The sequence below is a fragment of the Sebastes fasciatus genome, chromosome 9 (assembly GCF_043250625.1).
Source record: "Sebastes fasciatus isolate fSebFas1 chromosome 9, fSebFas1.pri, whole genome shotgun sequence".
Taxonomy (NCBI): domain Eukaryota; kingdom Metazoa; phylum Chordata; class Actinopteri; order Perciformes; family Sebastidae; genus Sebastes; species Sebastes fasciatus.
Genome location: NC_133803.1, coordinates 20,376,799 through 20,396,539, shown reverse-complemented (window position 1 = coordinate 20,396,539; position 19,741 = coordinate 20,376,799). Strand labels below are relative to the sequence as shown.

The window sequence follows — 19,741 nt, the reverse complement described above, 5'->3', positions numbered from 1 at the left end:
GTTCTGAGTGATGAGATAATGGTTTTGATCATTGTTCATCCTCCAGTGCAGCGTGTCAGTATGTTGAAGTATTAGTATGAACGGACGTGCGTGTGGCCCTGCATCTGGACACTCTTAATACTGTTTAATCCCGTTCTGTCAGCCAGCCAGGCTTGTCCTCATGCCAACGCACCATCTACAGCGTGTCACGTATCTTCAAACAGAGAATGTAAGGGATGAATAATGTCTTCTGTTTAACGGCACACTCCTGGAATCATGATGCTCTGGGGTCTTTTTGTATTAAGGTAAGAGTGAACCCTCTTCTTCTTCACATTAATGATACATTCAACTTTTATATGCATAGAGTGCTATGAAAATAGGAGGCAAAACAATGCAGCCAGTTTTCTAAATATGCGGTGAAGGCAGTGCACCTCTCTTTATAATAAGTTAAGCATCATTTTGGATTTAATGGATCGTTTTTGTGGACAGAATGGTTAGGAAATTGCTCCTATGATTTAACATGAAGCAGTTGAGAATAATTGCCTCGGGCATGCCAATAATTTTACAGTGATTATGTGATAAGCTGTATCATTTCTTTTGATGAAATGTGTAACTGCCTTTTTGTGCGTGTTGCCCAGACCTGACGATTTACGAGGGCTATAAGTCTGTGTTTTGCTGCATGGAGCCTGCATGGTGCATGTAGTCTGAATGCCATGCTCGCTTACACAGAAAAGCTGCACTAATGGGTTTGTGTTACATTGCTAAATCAACTCGAGCTGTGAAGCGGCTCCCAGCAAACCTTTATGATCCATTAACCACCAGGCATGGTTTTGCCAGGGCTGCCTGTGCCAGCTGGCAGAAACTGACAAGCCTGTATCATGAGCAGCCTCTGCCAGCGATAGCTTTACTGAGGTTTGCAGAATTCCCCCCGTTCTCTCAAGCTGATTACATACATGTTGTTTTCTCATTAGCCGAGGCTCCTCGCGGTCCTGTCTTGTGGAAATGCTTGTTGGAATGAAGGTGAACGCCGAGTGTACAATATGTTAGACTTGATGTCTGCAGACAGCTCGGGAAGAGAGACAAGTCTGTGGAGTGGTTTGAGTTTGGGTGGAGACAGCAGCATTTACTGTAGAACTGCAGACAAATATGCATAGACCCCACCCTAGGCTAGTGATCAACTCCTCTGTCATCAGTGTCTTTATCACGCAGACAGAGATTGATATCCAGGGATCAGATTCCTCGGGATTCCTCTTGCGAAAGAAAGTCCCATTTTTCAAACACTTGGAAACCTGAAAGATTTCCGTAGCGCTCTTTGACTGTTTTATTGTGTTATTCATGAAAGCTGGCAGCGCTCTGCAATATCCACACACAAACAGGCTCCCGCCTTTCCTTTCGACAGTTGTCAGTGCATGGCTTATTTCTGAAAATGCATAATGAAATTTTTATGGCTTTTTTTGTGACCATGCAGTTATGAGGCTGTTATTGTTAAATATTGCAATGATATTTTGCCAAGCTTTTCTCCTGGGCACACTTGTGTCTGAGCAGCTTTGTGGATGACTTATGTTTCATGGCTTGTGTTTAATGGGCAAGTAGAGGCGGGGAGAACAGACAATGAACTACAAAAGGCATGTATGCAAAGAATGAGAATTTTATAATTGTTTTATGTCGTAACTGATAATTATTTGGATTCCATATAATCCTGTATCATGTCATCGGTTATTCCCAAATCCCGCTTCTTCCTCTTTCCTTCCTCTGATCTACCTACACGCCCATGGTTCCCAAACTGCTTTTGTTTTATGACTCTGAGATGGATGTAGGGGAATTCCAAGTAGATTTTTATCAGATTAAAAACACAAGTGAGCCAATATGAAGGCTGTTAAATCTACATGTATTCATTGAGTAGCCACCATTATCTAGGTCATAGGTAGACCAGATAGGCAAATCAGCCATTTCCTCCTCCTCCTCCTCTAGAATGAGACACTTTCACTCAGCCGGATAGTAAGCGAGATATCAGGAGCAGAGGGTCATGGTGGGCATGAGCAATAGAAAGAAAGAGAGTTACAACAATAGTTCAAAGCCTCTCGGTTTGTATTTGATCCATTGTTCCCGCTGGTCTTTAGAGACCACCACCAACAAGGCATCGTCTTACTCAGGTTGACAGGGTTTTGTATGGCTGAGATGCCCCGTGAGATTAGGTTCAGGTGAAGCCCAGGGTTAAAGGAGAGAGGGAGGGACGGTATTTCATCAGTGTTTTAGGCTGTTGCTGTGAGAACAGAAGACAGTTTGCTGAGACTGCACTTGTTTAAATACTAGATTTGGAGTTTTATCTGCAACAGAAGTTGTAATTATGTACATCATTTTGCTAAATGTTGAAAAATGTGTGTAATGAGAAAGAAGCCAGATAGGCAAATGGCTGTTTCTTTATCTGATAGGGATTGTAAATCCCTCCCAGAGGATTATCACAATGGCCCATTTTATTCCTCACCAGATTTCCCTCCTGTGTAATTACCGTTTGCCTCTATCTCGCTCTCAGTGGCAAAATTGATGGGTGGAATATCTTGAGAAATATGCAAGTAAAAGCCAAAGAGGGAAACATCTCAGAGGCGCACCACAATGAATGAGAATTTGGAGGATGCTAATTAAACAATGTCATGATTTATTGACAGTAACAAAACATTTACTGTTTCAAGCCCAAAGGCTTGGTTTCCTGGAAAATGGATCATTTGGTCACAGCTCTGTTAACTTCTTCGCCTCAGTTCTAGGGTTTAGAGAGTCAAGACCTCCAATAGGCTAGTATATGGCTCGTGTCAGGAGACCTTCAAAACTGTGAGATAGATTATAGCCTCTATGTAACCTTTTGCCCTTTCTCCATTAATAACTTTTATCATTAGGCTGCGTTTCGTTGTCAAAATACAATTCAAGGTAAGAAAATCCATCAGCAACCGCAGAGAGTCAGACCAGTTTAAGCAGCCAATGCGTTTTCTAATCTTTCACACAACTCTAAACGTGTTACTGTTGCTAAAACCTTTGTCTAGTGTCACATATTTAAATTGAATAGACTTCCTAGAAAGCCCTTTGCATCAACATTTGCAGAAGCCCAACGTCAGACCACAGGGCTTTTGGCCGGCTCATGAATGCACAGGACAGAGATGTTATCTGGCCTTAGGGAGGATGTTTGGGGAGTGGGAGTGGGAGGGCTGTGGGGCTTCAGTGTGCTAATGCAGCTAACAGCCAGGAAGGCAGAGTGTTGACTCTGCAGATTTAAGCCAGCTACTGATGGCTATGGGGCTAAATACTGACCCCATGGACTAATAAAGAAAATCACCTCAGGCACGAGCCGCGGGGGTCAGAGGTAACGGCATGGCTGGGAAAAACACAGGCCGTGGCTTTCGATCACTACCCTGCCTAATTGAAATGACAGTTGAAGACCGGTGGGGGTAACAGTGTTTATTTACGTCTTTGTTACGCGGTGAGCAAGCACAAAGATATGCCTGGCCCGGCCAGGGATGACATCGCTCCCGTATGCTGTCTGGCTCCGGGATCTCTGCGCTAGTACAATAAGGACTTCCTGTCTGCCATCAGATTCCCCTGCATTCCAACCAGGCCCGGGATGAGGTGAGGGGGCTGCTGGGGACAGGGTTTAGTGAAAGAGTACGAGTCCTAATCAAACTGACAATATGGACCTGTTCTCTTCTTTTGACACAGAAGCTGACCCTCAGTCTGATCTGTCTATCAGGGAGCTGGAGCTGTGGTGGGGTTGGTTTCCTGCTGAAACAGATGCTTAGAGATGGTCTAAACCCTGTTTCAACAGTGCTGACGCCAGCTATTTCTATAAAGGCTATGCACCTAGTTAGGTTGCAAGGTAGTGCGACTGTTAGACTAATAATACTAAAGTACAGCATGAGGCAAAATTAAAGGAACAGTGTGTAGGATTTCGGGGGATCTATTAGCAGAAATATAATATAATATTAGTAACTATGTTTTCATTGTTATATAATCACTTGAAACTAAGAATCGTTGTGTTTTCGTTAGCTTAGAACGAGCCCTTCATATCTACAAAGGGAGTAGGTCCTCTTCACGGAGTCCGACATGTTGCTCCGTCATATTTCTACAGTAGCTCAGAACGGACAAATCAAACACTGACTCTAGAGAGAGCCTTTCATGTTTACCTGAAGGCCACCGTAGTTCTCCAACAGGCTTGGAAAGGGAAGAGTTCAGTTCAGTTAGTTGCAATCTGCAACCTCACCACTAGATGGCACTAACTCCTACATACTGTCCCTTTAATAAAAGTACATTTAACAACGAAGAACATTTTATGATTTTTTGTGTGTGTGTATAAACAGCAAGTCCACCAGTGTTTATTAATCATATTTAGGTAATTATTATTTTGCATCTATTACGAAAATTGCAATTTAGTGTGACACAATAGTATTACACAAATGGTTATATTATAATATTACTGGATGTTTAAACATAAAATTCAGAGGCAATATATCATATTTCATATTAACATATTTGTTTATTTTTATCAATATTCAAATAATTGTTCATGAAAAAATGTTTATTATCAGAACACTATGAGACTATGTTGGTAAATGCTACATGCTACTAGTAGCTCCTAATGTCCCACAAGTATATTGCTGATACAACAAACAGTGGAATATAAGATGGCTGCGACAAACAAGAGGCTTAATCCTTTATTGCTCTCAATAACAACCAGGGGAAACAGAGAAAGGAGGCAAAGGATAAAAAAGGAAAGAACAACAAATAATGTAAAATGATACGTATATTGTGCTTCTATACAAAGATACAGTTGCTTTCCGGTTATTATTCTGGTGTAAAAAAAACCCTGATGTTGCTATTTGAACAAATGGGGGAAGACAGTATTCAAGCTCTCCTGTTTCAGTGGGGTCAAGGTGAGAGAGCAACCTTCAGCAACCTGAGTACTAAAACAGCCTGCTGCCGTCTAGCGTGACTAGACACGCAGCATTAATGGCCTCCTGAGAGGACCGTCAGCACAGGAGGAAAAGAACACAAATACTCCCCGCTCACACCCCAGCAGTACAGAGGACAGAGGAGATTATATGTCTGTGACAGCACACTAGAAGCGTGTGCTTTAAAGGATTACTCCAAGATTTTAGGAAAATGGTCTACTGGTGAACTCATCCTTTAAATTAGAGCACAAAAAATATCTATGTAACCCCAGCAGATCGCTCGCCTGGATGCTCCACGCTAACACTTTAACGAAAGAATATTCACAAAGCGGCAGTCGATGTCTCTCATGGTACAACGTACATTGTCGCTGACACAAACCTGGATGTGATGAGTTAACGGTATTTTTAAATTAATAAACCATCAGACAATGCATTGACGCGGATAGTAATTTCCTGTGCGAAGTGACAAGAATGTAATTTCTACAAATATGACCATTACAAGTTCCTAACAGGAACAGCACTTTGTGTCATGCTAATTCTGATAATGGTAAGAGGATGAATAAGCTTGAGGTCATTTCAAAAGTCTATTCAGTGCAGGAAATGAGCAACTATTGTGTTGCCCTTTTTCTAATTTAGCTGCTGAGAAGGTTCAGGTTGCTTTCAACACTTCATTCTGTGAAATTAAAGGATCACCGCCCGCGTTCCTCAAATGTTGGCAATCTGCATGAACACTGACGGTTGTCACAGGTGATTAATAAGTATACAGTACATTTGATCCCATTGTGTTTCCAGGTTTTTGTTAAAGCCATTCAAGGTGCTGATTACTTCTGATATTATGCTCTCAAAGGTGGCCTTTGTGCCACCCTGCATCAGCACTGCCAGACATTCATAAATAGCTTCCAGTGAGAGATGGAGGAAGGAGAGAGAAAGAAAGTGTGTGTGTCTCCCTTTCCTATTCACTGACTTTTCCCTCATGCCGAGATATACGCTGATAAGCATGCAAACACACATTCACACGCTACAACAAAGTGTGTATGTGTGCTGGATGTAATATGTAATTATGCAAAAAATCTAAACACATAAATATTTCAAATTTTTTTTAAGTAACACACCCTGTATTAAATGACTACAGCATATTGTATATCACACCAATCAGACAGGTTGGTACACTGAAGTGGATAAACAGGCTCAAACGTCACACAGTAAATGTATTTTTAGGTATGAGTTCACTTAACGTGTGAACAAAACAGTGGCAGAGAAAAGTCTGCCTGTAGTTCACTCTACTCTCATACTGTTACGTACCACACGCACATACATTTCAATGTTGTAAATGACCTGCATAACGCAAATACAAATTATTTTAATCATATTTTCAATACCGCTGTTTTGCTCTAATCAGAGGCCCTGTTCAGACCTGGCATTGACATGCGTCCTGGGTGATCGGATCGCAAGTGGACAACTTTAAGTACGTCTGTTCACACCTGGCTTTAGAAAGCATCTCCAAATGCGTCTTGAGTGACCACTTGTGATCCGATCTCACTTCCCCGCTCTATATGCAAATAAACACGTAGTAAACACACGACCAATATAGCAGACTTTATGACGTAATATTACAGGAATGTCAGAAGTAATATCCTACATATTTATGAATTTGGGTACATTTTATTAACATCTAAACATAAGTTTATTGTCTACCGGTGGTCAGGCAACGGCGTCTGCCTGTCTATTCTCATGACGAGCACAGTGAAACCCTGCGGATCCCAGCGGGACGTCAGTTGAGTAGGCGGTCCTTAATGTGACGCAGGACACATTTGCATACACACTGCTAAAAGAATGTGATCATCCAAGATGCATGTTAATACCAGGTCTGAACAGGACCAAAGGCACAGCTACAAAGCCTTCCTCATGAAGGCGACTGCCAATAACTGCAGGCAAAGAGAAGGACCTTGCAGATACTTTAGCATTTTCCTTAAGCATTCCTGACACCTGCAAACACCTTAACACTAATTTGAGGTGGCAGTGCAGACACGTTGCCAAATGTTGACAATAATGAGTAATGATCCACAACGAGCATTAGACTGAAGATAACGTGTCTGTTAGAACCCTCTGAATCTTTCTTTACTTCTTCCTCAATAAAAGTTTTAGGATTTCTCCCAGGTCCCATTTGTTTTTATTCATGGCTATTTCCAAAAAGTAAACACATTCCCTTCTCATTCAGCCATGGCATGAATCTAATTAGAAGTTTAGTCTGTGCTCCCTCAAAAGGGCCACTGCCCTTCCAAAAGATCCGATTTATGTACCCTTAAATGGAGGTCATTTATTTGTGTTAAAACACGTGGTCATCATTCAAATATGGTTCTCGCTCCGCTCCCATAGTGGTAGCCAGCAGACAAGCTCAGACAGACGTGCCTCCAAGTCTTTGTCTTCATAAATTTCTCCCACGAACTGTAACTACAAATTAGTCATCTCATGACCCCATCAATCATCATCACAAGCCCTTGTAAATTGTAACTTGGTTTGCGGGCATTTACACTCTTTTAGATTGTGATTCATAGCATGACACGAGGATAATTTTTCCGGACTGACCTACATGCTGACATGGTTGTTTTTCCACCATGTCAATACTTGCTTAACATGATCTGATAGGCAGTAAAGGAAGTTAAAAGACATTAAGCACATTTCCTGTGCAAACAAAAAAATCACTTCCCGCCCCAAAGAATCAAACTGACAAAATGCAAGCAGACAAAGCAAATCTTTTATGGAAGGGGTGTCAGAGGGAGTTTACATAACATATTCTGACGCTCTAGACCTCTGTCATGTCTCTAATGCTATTGACCTGTTGGCAAGCTTCACCTCCTAGTGCTAACACTTCAATGAAAACCTCATGAGGCCACGGTAAATTTGTCCCAAAGAAAAGATGTCCATGAACAGTGCTGATCGCTGTGAGGCCCGTGACTATTGTTGCCATCTGCTCACTATTTCCTCCTGCACAGAAGATAATTGAATCTGAAATCACTTTTCTCTCTCGGTTTAAGAGTGAGGGTTGCCCACAATGGTTTGGGCCCTTGTTTGTATTCTTTATGGAGCCATTTCCCCCTGGCTGTGTCTTGCAACATCTGCCCCTAACCCTCCAGATCAATATGGACCATCTAATCACCTGCCACACTTAATTAAAACCCCATCACTGCCTTTATGAGAGGCATCAAAGGCCACCGTATACCCAAAGGGGGTCATGCAGATAAGACTTCAATGGTATGCTTTGCAGGGCCTTTGCACAATAGAGGATGCTAAAAATCTTTAAGCTGGTTTGGTGAAAATAGGTCAGTGTTGGCAGCTGTGGGTAATGTGTCCCGGGCCTGGCCTGTGGTCCAGCATGCTGCTCGCCATATTTAACACCCTTTGTGCCATCCTCTCGGCACTAATCTGTCTTTTCACTGAGTGTTAAAATTAATTTGCAGTGATTTCTATGAGGGCACAGGCATCGTTAGGAAACCTCAAAGGGGCTACAAAATGGACAAGTTGCCAATAGTCGGCCTTTGTCCTTGGTCTGCCCCTTTCTAAATACCCATGACAGCAGCTTTGAAATGCCTGCCTGATGAGGCTCAGATGCTCTGGCTGCGGACATCACAGTGACCATACTTGTCTGGCTGTGAAAAACATCTCATGACAAAGACAAACCCAGAGCAGCAAACAATACCACGGACTGGATTCCAAAACTGCCCGAGTCCAGCCCGCATTGCTCAGTGATGTATCATGATACAGTAATCCTCGTTGGCTCTGAAATTACAGATAAAACTTAATTTGATTTGACTTTATTACCTCGAAGCTATCTCAACAGTGCAAGTCCCCAAAGGAGAACATCAGTGAAAACAGATAACCGTATCACTACAAAGTGCTTGGCATCTACACAAAATTGTGTTCCCATGGGAAAACTGTAGACACAACTGTTTAGCTGAAGCTTTCCAGTGGTGCTCATAATACCATTAATTGTGTGCAGGGAGAGTTGGAGAAAGGGCTAGCCATGGAGAGCCCCGGAGGAAGCCACAACTTGTAAAGCAGGTTTGTGTGAGCAGTCGGCTCTGGCTCATATCTTCAGTCTTTTATTCCTTCTTCTTCTTTTATCTTTCTTTATTTAATCTTTCTCTCTCTGTTTATCTCTCTCACTCTCTCCCCCATGCACATTAACTGTGTCTCACTATCTTACCCCTGACCATAAAACAAGAGGGGAGAATTAATGACACAAACATTTCTGACATCTGCAGGAGTGTGGGCCCCTTTTCTCTGTCAGCTTCACTCTCACTCTATAAAAAAAGATAAACCTATAAACTTAGAGGGGACAGACGGAAGAATCAGAGATGGAGAGGAAAAAAAAAAGAATAAAAAAGTGAGTGGAGACCGGTTGTGGGTGGGTGTGGTGGGAAAGTTCCTCTCATCAAATTAAACTTCCATATCCGTCAAAGACATACTCAGATTCCAGCAAGCCAATCAGCCAATCTAAGACAAATGATTTTGTCGAGCCTTCCTGCCACACTGGGCGTGGGAACGGCACAGATTCTCATAAAAAAAAAAAGTGCCTGTAAATTATTTCCCTTCTGCTTCAAAGACCTGAACAACAAAAAAGGTTTGTGTTTATGTGCGGTGTTTCTGTGTTGTTGTCTTTAAGCCTGTCGGTCTCGGCTGGTTTCTACTGTGCATGTGTGAGTGTAAACACTATTTGGGATCTACAGCTGTCCGCTCACGTGCGACAGCCTGAGAGACAAAATACAAAAGGATGCCGGCTTTCATTCTCATAGATAAATAAAACTGTTCAAGGGTCATTTAAACCAGGGGGGTCCTGTTGCATTACGCTTTTCTCGAGGCGGCGTTTTGATCAAAGCCGTTTGTAGGACCTCTTTCCTCTCCTTTCCCCCCACGCGCCACCCTCCCAGCCTCCCACATCCCACACTCCAACCCCCAAACCACGTCTGCCTTGCTGCTGCTAATCATTGGTGGTCTCCTGACTGCCAACAGTAATTGATTAGGGAGCACAGGACTGGCGGGTGAAGGTGGGGGGAGGCGGGATAGAGGGGAAAGTTCAACCCAGAAGTTCTCAAGGTCACTGCCCTCTCCCTCCCCCCGCCGGACTCCTTTTTCTCATGCTATTAGGTATCAGCCACAGGGGAAACTGCAAATATTTGGCACACTTGGTCCGACTTCCAAGAGGTTTGGTGGTGGCGTGCACAAACAGGAAGATCTGTGTAAGCAAAATGGACGCATCTGTTTAAGTGAAACTCGGTGGTGAAAGGGCTCGATGCGTGATGTGTTGATTTATCTGTTGAATCGGGAACTCAACATCCTCGGTTGAAAAATATGCTTATTTTTGTAGACCCCCCTCGCTGCTCTGAGAATGCCGCCGCGTTGTTTGGCCCTCTGCGGTTGCTCAACATCCTTGACAATATAAAAGAGGGTTGTGGATGTTATTCCGAAGTAATAACTCCCACCATTCCTCCTGCTTTCACAGGAAGAGGTGACATTCCTTGCCTCTGGAAAGTGACTCATGCTGCTGTCTTGTTTAGCAAATGCAATTACAGACTGTTCTGTCCTCTTCTGTGAATTAGAGCGGAGAAAAAGACTTTCTTTCTTTTTTTGTGTGTGCCTGTGTGAGTTCTCTGTATCGCCAAACAGGGTTATGTTCACCACAGAACCCACCGCTGACTATGGACCCAGAGTCTTGACGCCTATATGGAAACATGACTGTCACAGGAAATGTTCAACATGTTTCACTGTGCTGCAACTGAGCAAGAGGTGAGGGTGTTTTAGAGAGGAGCCCTCCCAGAGCTGAGGGCTGGTGTTGATGTTGGCTGCACGGCCGTCTGGGACCCGTTCACAATCTACCACTCAGAGCATGCTCAGATACTCGCGGACCTATGTCTGGACATGTAGACTAACTAACCAAGCGCAATGGAGTTCGGTGATGTAACTTTGCGAATGCATGAATAAAAGTCAAACAAACTCAAGAGGCTGAGTTAAAGACAAATAATTAGAATAGTTTAAAATGTACATCGTCACTCAGAGAGTGGAGACGGGTGGGTTTCCATGTCTGTCTCAGTCATCTCTCCCACAGATGGCCCCAGGCTACGGCAGCTGTGAAACATTCATTTTTGTCTGTCTGTCACTTACACTGCCTCTCAACATTTATCATAAGGAACTCATTTTTCCTAAATCTGCCAGTAAAGGTCACAGATTTTCAGCTAATTTCAAACATAGCCCGTATAAAGGGGATGGAACATTAATCCTACATATATCTTTTCGTTCCCCTACTGCTTATGGATATTCAAACAACATGTAAAAAGGATTATGACAAAACTTGATATTCTTGCAAATACCAGATCAAGATATCATGAAAGCCGGCCTCGCTAGGCTGCGAATGAAAAGCACTTGTGTGGTTTAACTTTATCCAGACTTGTGAATACCACAGGAGGTCGTTCTAAGAAGTGGTGGGTTCTGTTTTATGTCCTGTCAGTGTTGTGCATCTGCTCTGTACTGCCCCCCTTTGTTGGGCACGTAGTATTGACCAGGATTATGTCACACAGACCCCTACTTCCAAATTCCCCCCTTTATACATTACTGAAAAATGTTTTAACAATACACAGTTGTTCTCAACACTGCAGATCATACAATTTACATACATTATATATATTTTTTCTCTTGAATGCTTGACTCCAAAAATGGTTTGCAGCTGTTTTTAAGTGGAGGGCAGGTTTCTTTTTTCTAATGCATGTCCTCCTCACCTCTCCAAATGTACTGTAGCTCTCGGCTTGGGTGTGTCTTGGCCTTTTAGCTTTGCTGTGTCACGCTTAAATCTGAGGTAAACTGAACCCAAATAGTTTCCCCTAATTGTGAGGCCATGTTGTTCACGTCATATCACCTTTTCTCCCCGTGGACACCATCATGTGGGTCTCTGAGTGACATGGGTATAAAAGCACTTTTCATTCCACTACAAAGAGTCTTCAGCCCTTGCACTGAGTTGGTCAATAGTCAGCTGGCCTCCCGCTGAAATCACCTCGAGGTGCTGTAATTTGTGCCTAGCAACTAAGTCTCTCTGGAACTTTACTACCTGAAAAGCTCGGGGTATCTAGAAAAGTAGAAGGAACTACTTTTGCTTCAATCTGCTGCCAGTGTGCACAAGTTATACAACTGCACGCCAACAAATTGTTTAGCCTAATTTGAGAATAGTTACAGTGTCTGAGGTCAGCTTTTATTTGGGAAAAAAGAGTCAGTGTAGTTAAAACCCCAATTAAGGCAACCTTTGTGGTAGATTTTAATTTAAACATAGAGCTGAGTTTTCCATATGAGTGTGGGGAATATATTGCATTGGCACTTAACTTTTATGACAGGAGAAATATATGTAGAATAACTTTAAAACTGAAGGAAGTTAATCTGGATTTTACACACTGTAGGCAGGTAAACACACTGCCTATTGGAGCTAAATTTCTTAAAGCAGCAGTGGGAAAAAAAATCATGTGCCTCTGTGTCCTCTGGTGCTCCTAATGCAAGATTTCACAGACCGGAGGAAAACAACCCATCAGAGCCGAGCTGAAGGTGTCAATCAATCGCGAACTCCAATCAAACGGTCAAACTAGGCAGCGCTGATCAAATATGAATCAATATTCTGTTGCTGTAATGCCTATTTCTCGTCTCAAATGTTTTCAGAAACATCTTATAGTGTACTCTTTAAAATGAAAAACCCGGCAGCCATGTTGAGATCAGTTGAGGAAATACCAAGCACCGCCCACCAGCCGGAGCACAGCCAATAGGAACACTCATACGAACGCACTCTCCGAAATGACCTGTGATTGGCCAGATTATTTTAAAGCCTGAAAACAGAGCCTTGAGGAGGAGCAGAAGTCTAGTTTTCTCTCAGAACACTTGAATTACAATATGCTGAAAGGTTATTATGGAATTTTTTCCAAGTGATGCCAAAAACTTTACGCCTACTGAAGCTTTAAAGGGAGTGGAAATGGAAGAAACTGAGGAAAGTAATGACAGAGCTAAACAAAAACAAACAGTAGTCAATGCTTCCGTTCACTACAAAGAGAGACTGCAAGATGAGAGGTAGATATTTGTGGAGGAGTAATTATTCCTATCACGTTACTGTCACTTTATGGGCGTGAGAAAAACACACAGATATCATCTTTTCATAAGAGCTCTCAATGTGGGTGGTGTGGCAAAAGGGTTTTAAGCTGATGCTGGGTGACTTATCATGTAGCAGAGAACAGGACCGGGCCTGTGGAATGAAGGAAATGTTATCTGATGCCATAGGGGTTGTATGAGCCAAGCATCCGCCAGCCCATATTCTCACCGGTTTCCATACATGCTGTAAGTCCCCGACAGATGACCCACATAGAAATTGAACACCAACTTGTAATAATATCATCACATGCACTATCATGCATGGACACGTGCACCAATACAAACACACGCACAGTATAATCATACAAGCGCAATTTACTTTCCTTATTATTATCTACATTACACATATAGTTTATGCCAAGATTGTATTTTGGCAGGGTATTACGGTCTTATTAGAGCCCTTTGAAACAAGAGCTGTATCTACAATGATGCTGCTTAACATATCAAAGCCGGCTGATGAAGCCCGGCATTCATTTCAAGTGTTCACCTGACCCGGAGCATGAATTGATCCATTTATGTCACTCCTCTCCTAAGCAACACATGTTGCAGATGAGTGTTTGTGTTGTGTACAGATGCTGTGGCTTCTATCACGGGGCAGTCTTATATCTCTGAGGTGTGGATGGTTGTTTATTTTCTCTTCAGTCTGCAGAGGTTTTGTCTGATCAAGCTGAAGAATGGTGTGTTTAGCAGTTTAGCCAGCGTATAGCCACTGCTATGGCAAGTGCAAATGCAGAGAAACAGCGGCCTCAGCAGCGCCCATGGAGAAAGAGCACTCAACGTCTTTTGCCCAGGCTGTTCTGCTGCTCATGTTTGCGAGGTGAGGAGGGGGATCCTCTGCAGCAGCAGGAAAAGAAGATTAATGGGGGACCTCAACATCCCTGCTTGGATCAACGGGGATCAGGTGAGAGGGAGGCTATCCAGATTACAGTAGAGGATCTGGGGATAGTTAACGCTAGCTTCAGCCTGTTCGAAGACGACCCCCTGACCTCGAGGAGCAGCATGGCCCGCTTAGCCAGCTCTGTGTCTGCCTGCCCGAGGGCTCTGAAAAAGAAACGACTGAAGCCTCTCTCTTCACTCCCTATAGAGTGCCAGGCCATCACTTCTACCAGTGGAGAAGATGATGAAGAAGAGGAGGAAGACTCGTTGCTGTTTGAGAGCGGCACTGAAAGCACGCCAGCGTCTGGTAGCCTCCTGACACCACCCGTCATTAATCTGATCCCACCCACTCCCTCTGACGTCGTTGACGATGATCAGTTCTTTGACATTAATTCAGAGGAAAGCGTGGCACACACATCTGGCAGCGATGGAAGCTTTGCTGCTAGTGACCAGGAGAGTTATGAGGGAAAGATGGAGAGTGTGGAGGCAGAGGAGTCAACGGAGGTATTCACACTGGCTGAGAATAAGGTCAGTGCTGATGATGTAGCTGAGCCTGAAGAGGGCCCGAGTGATGAGTCTGGAGCAGAAAGAGAGGCGGTGACAACCAGAGAGGGGGATAAAGAGAAAATAAAGTCCTGGTTCTTACGGTGCGCCTACCAGGTGGCTCCTCTCCCTGAGCACCCTCAGAAAAGTGAGTCCAACAGTGAGAACATCTCCAGTGCTGTTTCATTGAAATCCAAAAATAGAGCAAAACTTGTTTGCTTTCTTACTAGGATATAGACGAGATGATTAATGTTGAATTAGATTCTGTGTTCAACGCGAGGTACCTCCGTGGTGTTTAGCCTAGCTTAGCAGAAACACTGGAAGCAATTAGCTTAACTCCCAATGACTCCAAAGTTGTCCTATTTACTGGTTGTGTGTTTAACTCGTGTAGAAATAGAAAATGAGACGTTGTGGTTTAACAAGCAATTAACAGCAGCTGTGCTCAGTGACTGCATACAGCAACCTAAAAGTGTCACACTAACTATTTTAAATTAGACATTTAAGCTATAGACCATTTCACAGTTGTAGACATAAACATTACACAAATGGGTCCCAGTTTATTTCCTGTTGCAGTGTATGTGAATGACATCAGCTGACAGGAAGTAAACGTGGACCAAAGCTGTTGCCTAGCATGCTGTTGCTTCATGTGACCAAAATGATGGTTTGTGAGAAACAAAGTCTGAATTAATTTAAAATATACAGTATATAGCTGTGACAGAGCTGTCGTCAACGTCTGTTGTGAACGTTGTCGTCACTACCGCATTGCATTGTGGGATATTTATGCCGCCATAGTAACCAGCGTTGCATACTGTAATATTTCACCAGAATTAGTATGCAGTTCTTGTACTACTGATTTCATACTAAGGTTTCGGACATACTAAAATATCTCACATACTGTTTTAGCGTAAATAGCATGTTAGTATGGAATTTCAGACGCAACCTATGTGAGTGACATCAGCTGACAGGAAGTAAACATGGAACCAAGTTGTTGCCTAGCAATGCAATGCTGTTGAAACGGTGTATATTCACTGAACAAAACCCAGGTGATTATAATTAGCCAACAAAATAAAACATATTAATTAGACACACTTTGAGCTGTTGCAAAGTATGATTTCTTCTTTTTAAGGAGGCTAACTGCTAAACACACCTTAGAACAATAAGCCCTTTTCATAGAGTGCATTTTGACAGTAGGACAGCAAAGGTGTAAATATTGACATTAATGATTCAGTTTCAGGGTCCTGGTATTGTACATAGTGGCTCCCTGTGCTTTTCCTATTATGACAAGTCAAAATGTCTACTGTTAAAAAGACCTATCTCTTGACAGAACACATAAAGATGAATTTGACACTGTTCTCCTCATTTAATTTGGTGTAAAAAAAAGCAAGAGAGAAAACAAGCGTTTCCCAAAATCTTTCTTTAATGTTCTTTTTTTTTATTCCAAAGGGAATTGTTGTCACAAAGGTTGTCTTGGTTTTCTTTCTTCAACACTGGGATAAATCTTTTGTCATTTACTGAGCACAACTTGGGTGAGTTTTCTTGAGGTAAATTTGCACGTATTTGTATTTAAACCTTTCTGTTTCCATTTAGGTAAACTCTAGGTGAGAGGTAAAAATGGCACCAGATGATGGTTCGCTCCATCCAGCTGTTGAGCTCATGTGTTGCCTCTTCGTTTTGATCTCAGCTTCCCATTCAGATGAAATGGCAGTCATTATGTGACATGGCTACAGTACCTCGAACGCCTCCTTTGGGAGTTGCAGAAGTTCCCCTTTGTTGGAATCCCTTTTTAGCCATTGTGTGTGTATTCCCAGTGCGTGGTTGGGCAGGCGGTTCCCAGGTTTTGGGTTCCTGTGACTCAGCATGCTCTCCTCCCTCAGTCGTCTCACAGAGAGCTTAATTTCTTTTCAAACCAAAGGAGGACAATAATACTGGAAACGATAAGCATCGCTTTTGCCTATCCATTACATAAATGTGCTGAAAAGTTCGGACTCTAAAGCTTTGCTTTGTCATTAACCCTGTGAGTGTCTGTGTGTAACTGGTTGTCAAACTTTATAAACCACCAAACCTAGGTTGCTCAGTGTGTTTGTATGTGTGCGTGCAAGGATGCAATGAGCTTGTCTGTACTAATCAGTCAAGGGTGAGAGAACTCACTCATGCTTCGACTTGTCCTGACTGAGCCAACTTAGGCTGGGAATGATGTCCATCTCTCCGTTACTGATTTCACCCTTTAAGGCAACATCAGGCTGTGTGTCCCTAAGCCTGCCCAAAAAATTTCCTGTCCTTCTTTGTTTTGATTGGGCTTTTCCTGGACGACTCAGGCTGTGTGGAGTCTGAACATGGCTGTGGTGTGGGTGTACTGCTACCCACCATTAGAATTCTCACACAGCTCCCCGTCTTGTGTGTCTTCCCACCATGCACGGTGAAAAGACGTCACAGAGCGAGACTGGAAATGATTTTCTCAGGATTTCATAGACACACTGTTGTGTCTGAGGTCAGCTAGAGGAGGGTGCTCCTACATGTCATCACGTTGAGCCAAGACTCATCGCTTTTCTACTCAAACGGTTGTGTTGTGCATGGAGAGTGTTCTGAATTTGCTTAGCTGTAGGCCAGACTTTATGATCCTCTACAGTGATTCACAGGCCAGCCAGGTGATGAAGAGAGTGCCAGCTCGCCGTCCACCCCCCTCCTTGTACTCCTCTGTCTCTCCAGGACCCAGACAAGATTCCACTGCTGACACACATAAACCAATTACACCGTCTTATCTGATTCTGACTCCATCTAAACTCCCATCCATGTCAAACCAGCCTTTCAGAAACAGGCCTCTGAAATGAAAAACATGTGTTTAAGAAATTAGGCAGAATTTTTTTGTTGGGTAAACTATTTGAAAAGACTACTGTTTTAAACTGTACGGGGGATGTTACGCTTCAATCTGTGAAGATATACAACTTAAAGTAGTTACAACTCTGGGCACCAAACATTCCAACATCTATCACATCACATCGCTGTGTTGCCTGAGAAAGCCGGGGCCTAGTTCGGATGCCATATTCTCAGCCTCATTCGTCTTGCTTGTTATGATAGCAGAAAAAAAGATATCTGCTCGCTGACCAAGTGACATTTGGAAAATGTAAGAATATGAGCTTTCTGTGGGAAAGAACTTGGGTTGTCGGAGAAGTATGTCATCAACCAGACGGACATTAGTGTGCATGACGGGTTGCCAAGCAACCCCATCTAGCTGTGTCCAGTATCAGCACCAGCTAATGCACTGTAAATAGACCTGGTGACCTGCACGCCATGAAGGCTGAGAAGCCTAAACCATGAGTGTAGAGTGGCTTAAAAGGCTGAAAACAAGTTCTTCATTAAATAGTTTGTTTCCCACACAGTGACTAACTAAGACAGGACTAACTTGGATAAATTCGTATTCATTTATTGACTTACTGTTTCTATTACTATGCAGATGAACTGAGCAACGGAGATGTGAGCTGCTCCGACATGCTGAAAGCTGAACTCTGCCGGCTTCCTCTCGCTGCAAACATGGACACATTTACACACCAAGGGGTATGAAGACCATGCAATGAACATTTTTTACCCAAAAGCTTTTCTCATGATCTCTTCATACTGTATATTACATGCTCTATGGTCCCCACACACATCTTAAATGTATCTAAATTAGGGCTGGCAAAGTTAACGTGATAATAACGCAAATTTGTTTTAACGCCACTAATTTCTTTAACGCATTCAGATTTTTAGGTTGTAGCAGGCTCAGTTTTAAAGCTAGAGTGAAGATACTGGCATCATATGAGACTAGAAAAACCTAAAGAATCCATTGGTACCAACCATGTCATACTAGTTTGTTGCGAAGGAGGCTAAATAATGCTCCAAACTTGTGCTAAATTTTGGCGAAGAAAAACTGTCATGGCCATTTTCAAAGGGGTCCCTTGACCTCTGACCTCAAGATATGTGAATGACAATGGGATCTATGGGTACCCACGAGTCTCCCCTTCACAGACATGCCCACTTTATGATAATCACATGCAGTTTGGGGCAAGTCATAGTCAAGTCAGCACACTGACACACTGACAGCTATTGTTGCCTGTTGGGCTGCAGTTTGACATGTTATGATTTGAGCATATTTTTTATGTTAAATGCAGTACCTGTAAGGGTTTCTAGACAATATTTGTCATTGTTTTGTGTTAAAATATAACATAAAGCAAGTATAGTTGCCGCCTCCCATGTTGATAAAAGTATAAAATACCTGACAAATTTCCCTTTAAGGTACATTTTGAACAAAATTTGTGATGTGTGATTCATTTGCGATTAATCCTGATTAACTATGGACAATCATGAGATTAATCACGATTAAATATTTTAATCAATTGACAGCCCTAATCTAAAGGTATCTACAGAGTCAATACACATTCCTGGAAGAAATTTACTTTATCTGATTTAGACTATGACTGTGTATTACGACTTCAAAATACATACTGACTGATTGATTAGACTGGGCTTGATTACCAGTCTAATATTAACTGAAACCTGTATTACGTGACAGAGGTCGATAACGCGCTCCTGCAGTCTTGGGGACACGCTGACCAGGAGCGCCACTTTCCACGCTTTAACCCAGACCACAGACCACCAGGAAGAGGAGGGGTCGCTTCAACGACGCAAAACCGTTGGTGAGTCTGGTAATATTATATTATGGACAAACAAATTTGTTCTACATAATTCTACTGTTCCGACTGATATGTCATTAAAAAATAACACAACTCTCTGTTTTTGGATGCCTTTCATGCAGCATCATATATGCCTCAGTCTAAGGATCAGAATGGAAACTTCCCTGAGAAGGTACTGTAAACCATCAAAGCAGGGCCTTCAGGGTGGCATCAGCACACAGCCCAGGGCTGCCGCAATTACAGAATACGCTCTGTTTATATTTCCCTGCTCCCTTGATCTGTCAAAGCAATGACTCTGCAAATAGTCTCAGGATTTTCATCCTTGTGTCCAGGATTTGCCAAGCAAGATTGCTCGTCTCCTTAGCGATCTATGTGTTAGCTGAAACACAAAACGGAAAAAAATGTTTTCTTATTTTAAAAGCAAATTGCTCACATCCTGCACTTATTATCTCCACACATTATCAACGGTTTTATTTTCCTCATACAGTATGAGTAATTTATGCAACATGTATCTTAAAGCAGACACAACTCACACTAGAGCCCCACACTGGGACCCCAAATTACACAAAA

At 42.7% G+C, this 19,741-nt stretch overlaps 2 long non-coding RNA genes across 12 annotated transcripts in view; one reads left to right on the top strand and one right to left on the bottom strand.

The window, feature by feature from the left end:
* The window catches only part of LOC141774164 (uncharacterized), a 188,862-nt gene that overhangs the window by 60,679 nt on the left and 108,442 nt on the right, over positions 1-19,741 (bottom strand). The window lies entirely within an intron of this gene.
* On the top strand, positions 149-19,177 carry LOC141773507 (uncharacterized). Of its 2 annotated transcripts, none has more exons than XR_012595139.1 (3): positions 149-284; positions 17,956-18,056; positions 19,051-19,177. It is a non-coding gene; the product is annotated as an uncharacterized LOC141773507 (long non-coding RNA). The 2 variants fall into 2 exon arrangements; XR_012595138.1 differs by lacking the exon at positions 149-284 and adding an exon at positions 15,983-16,030.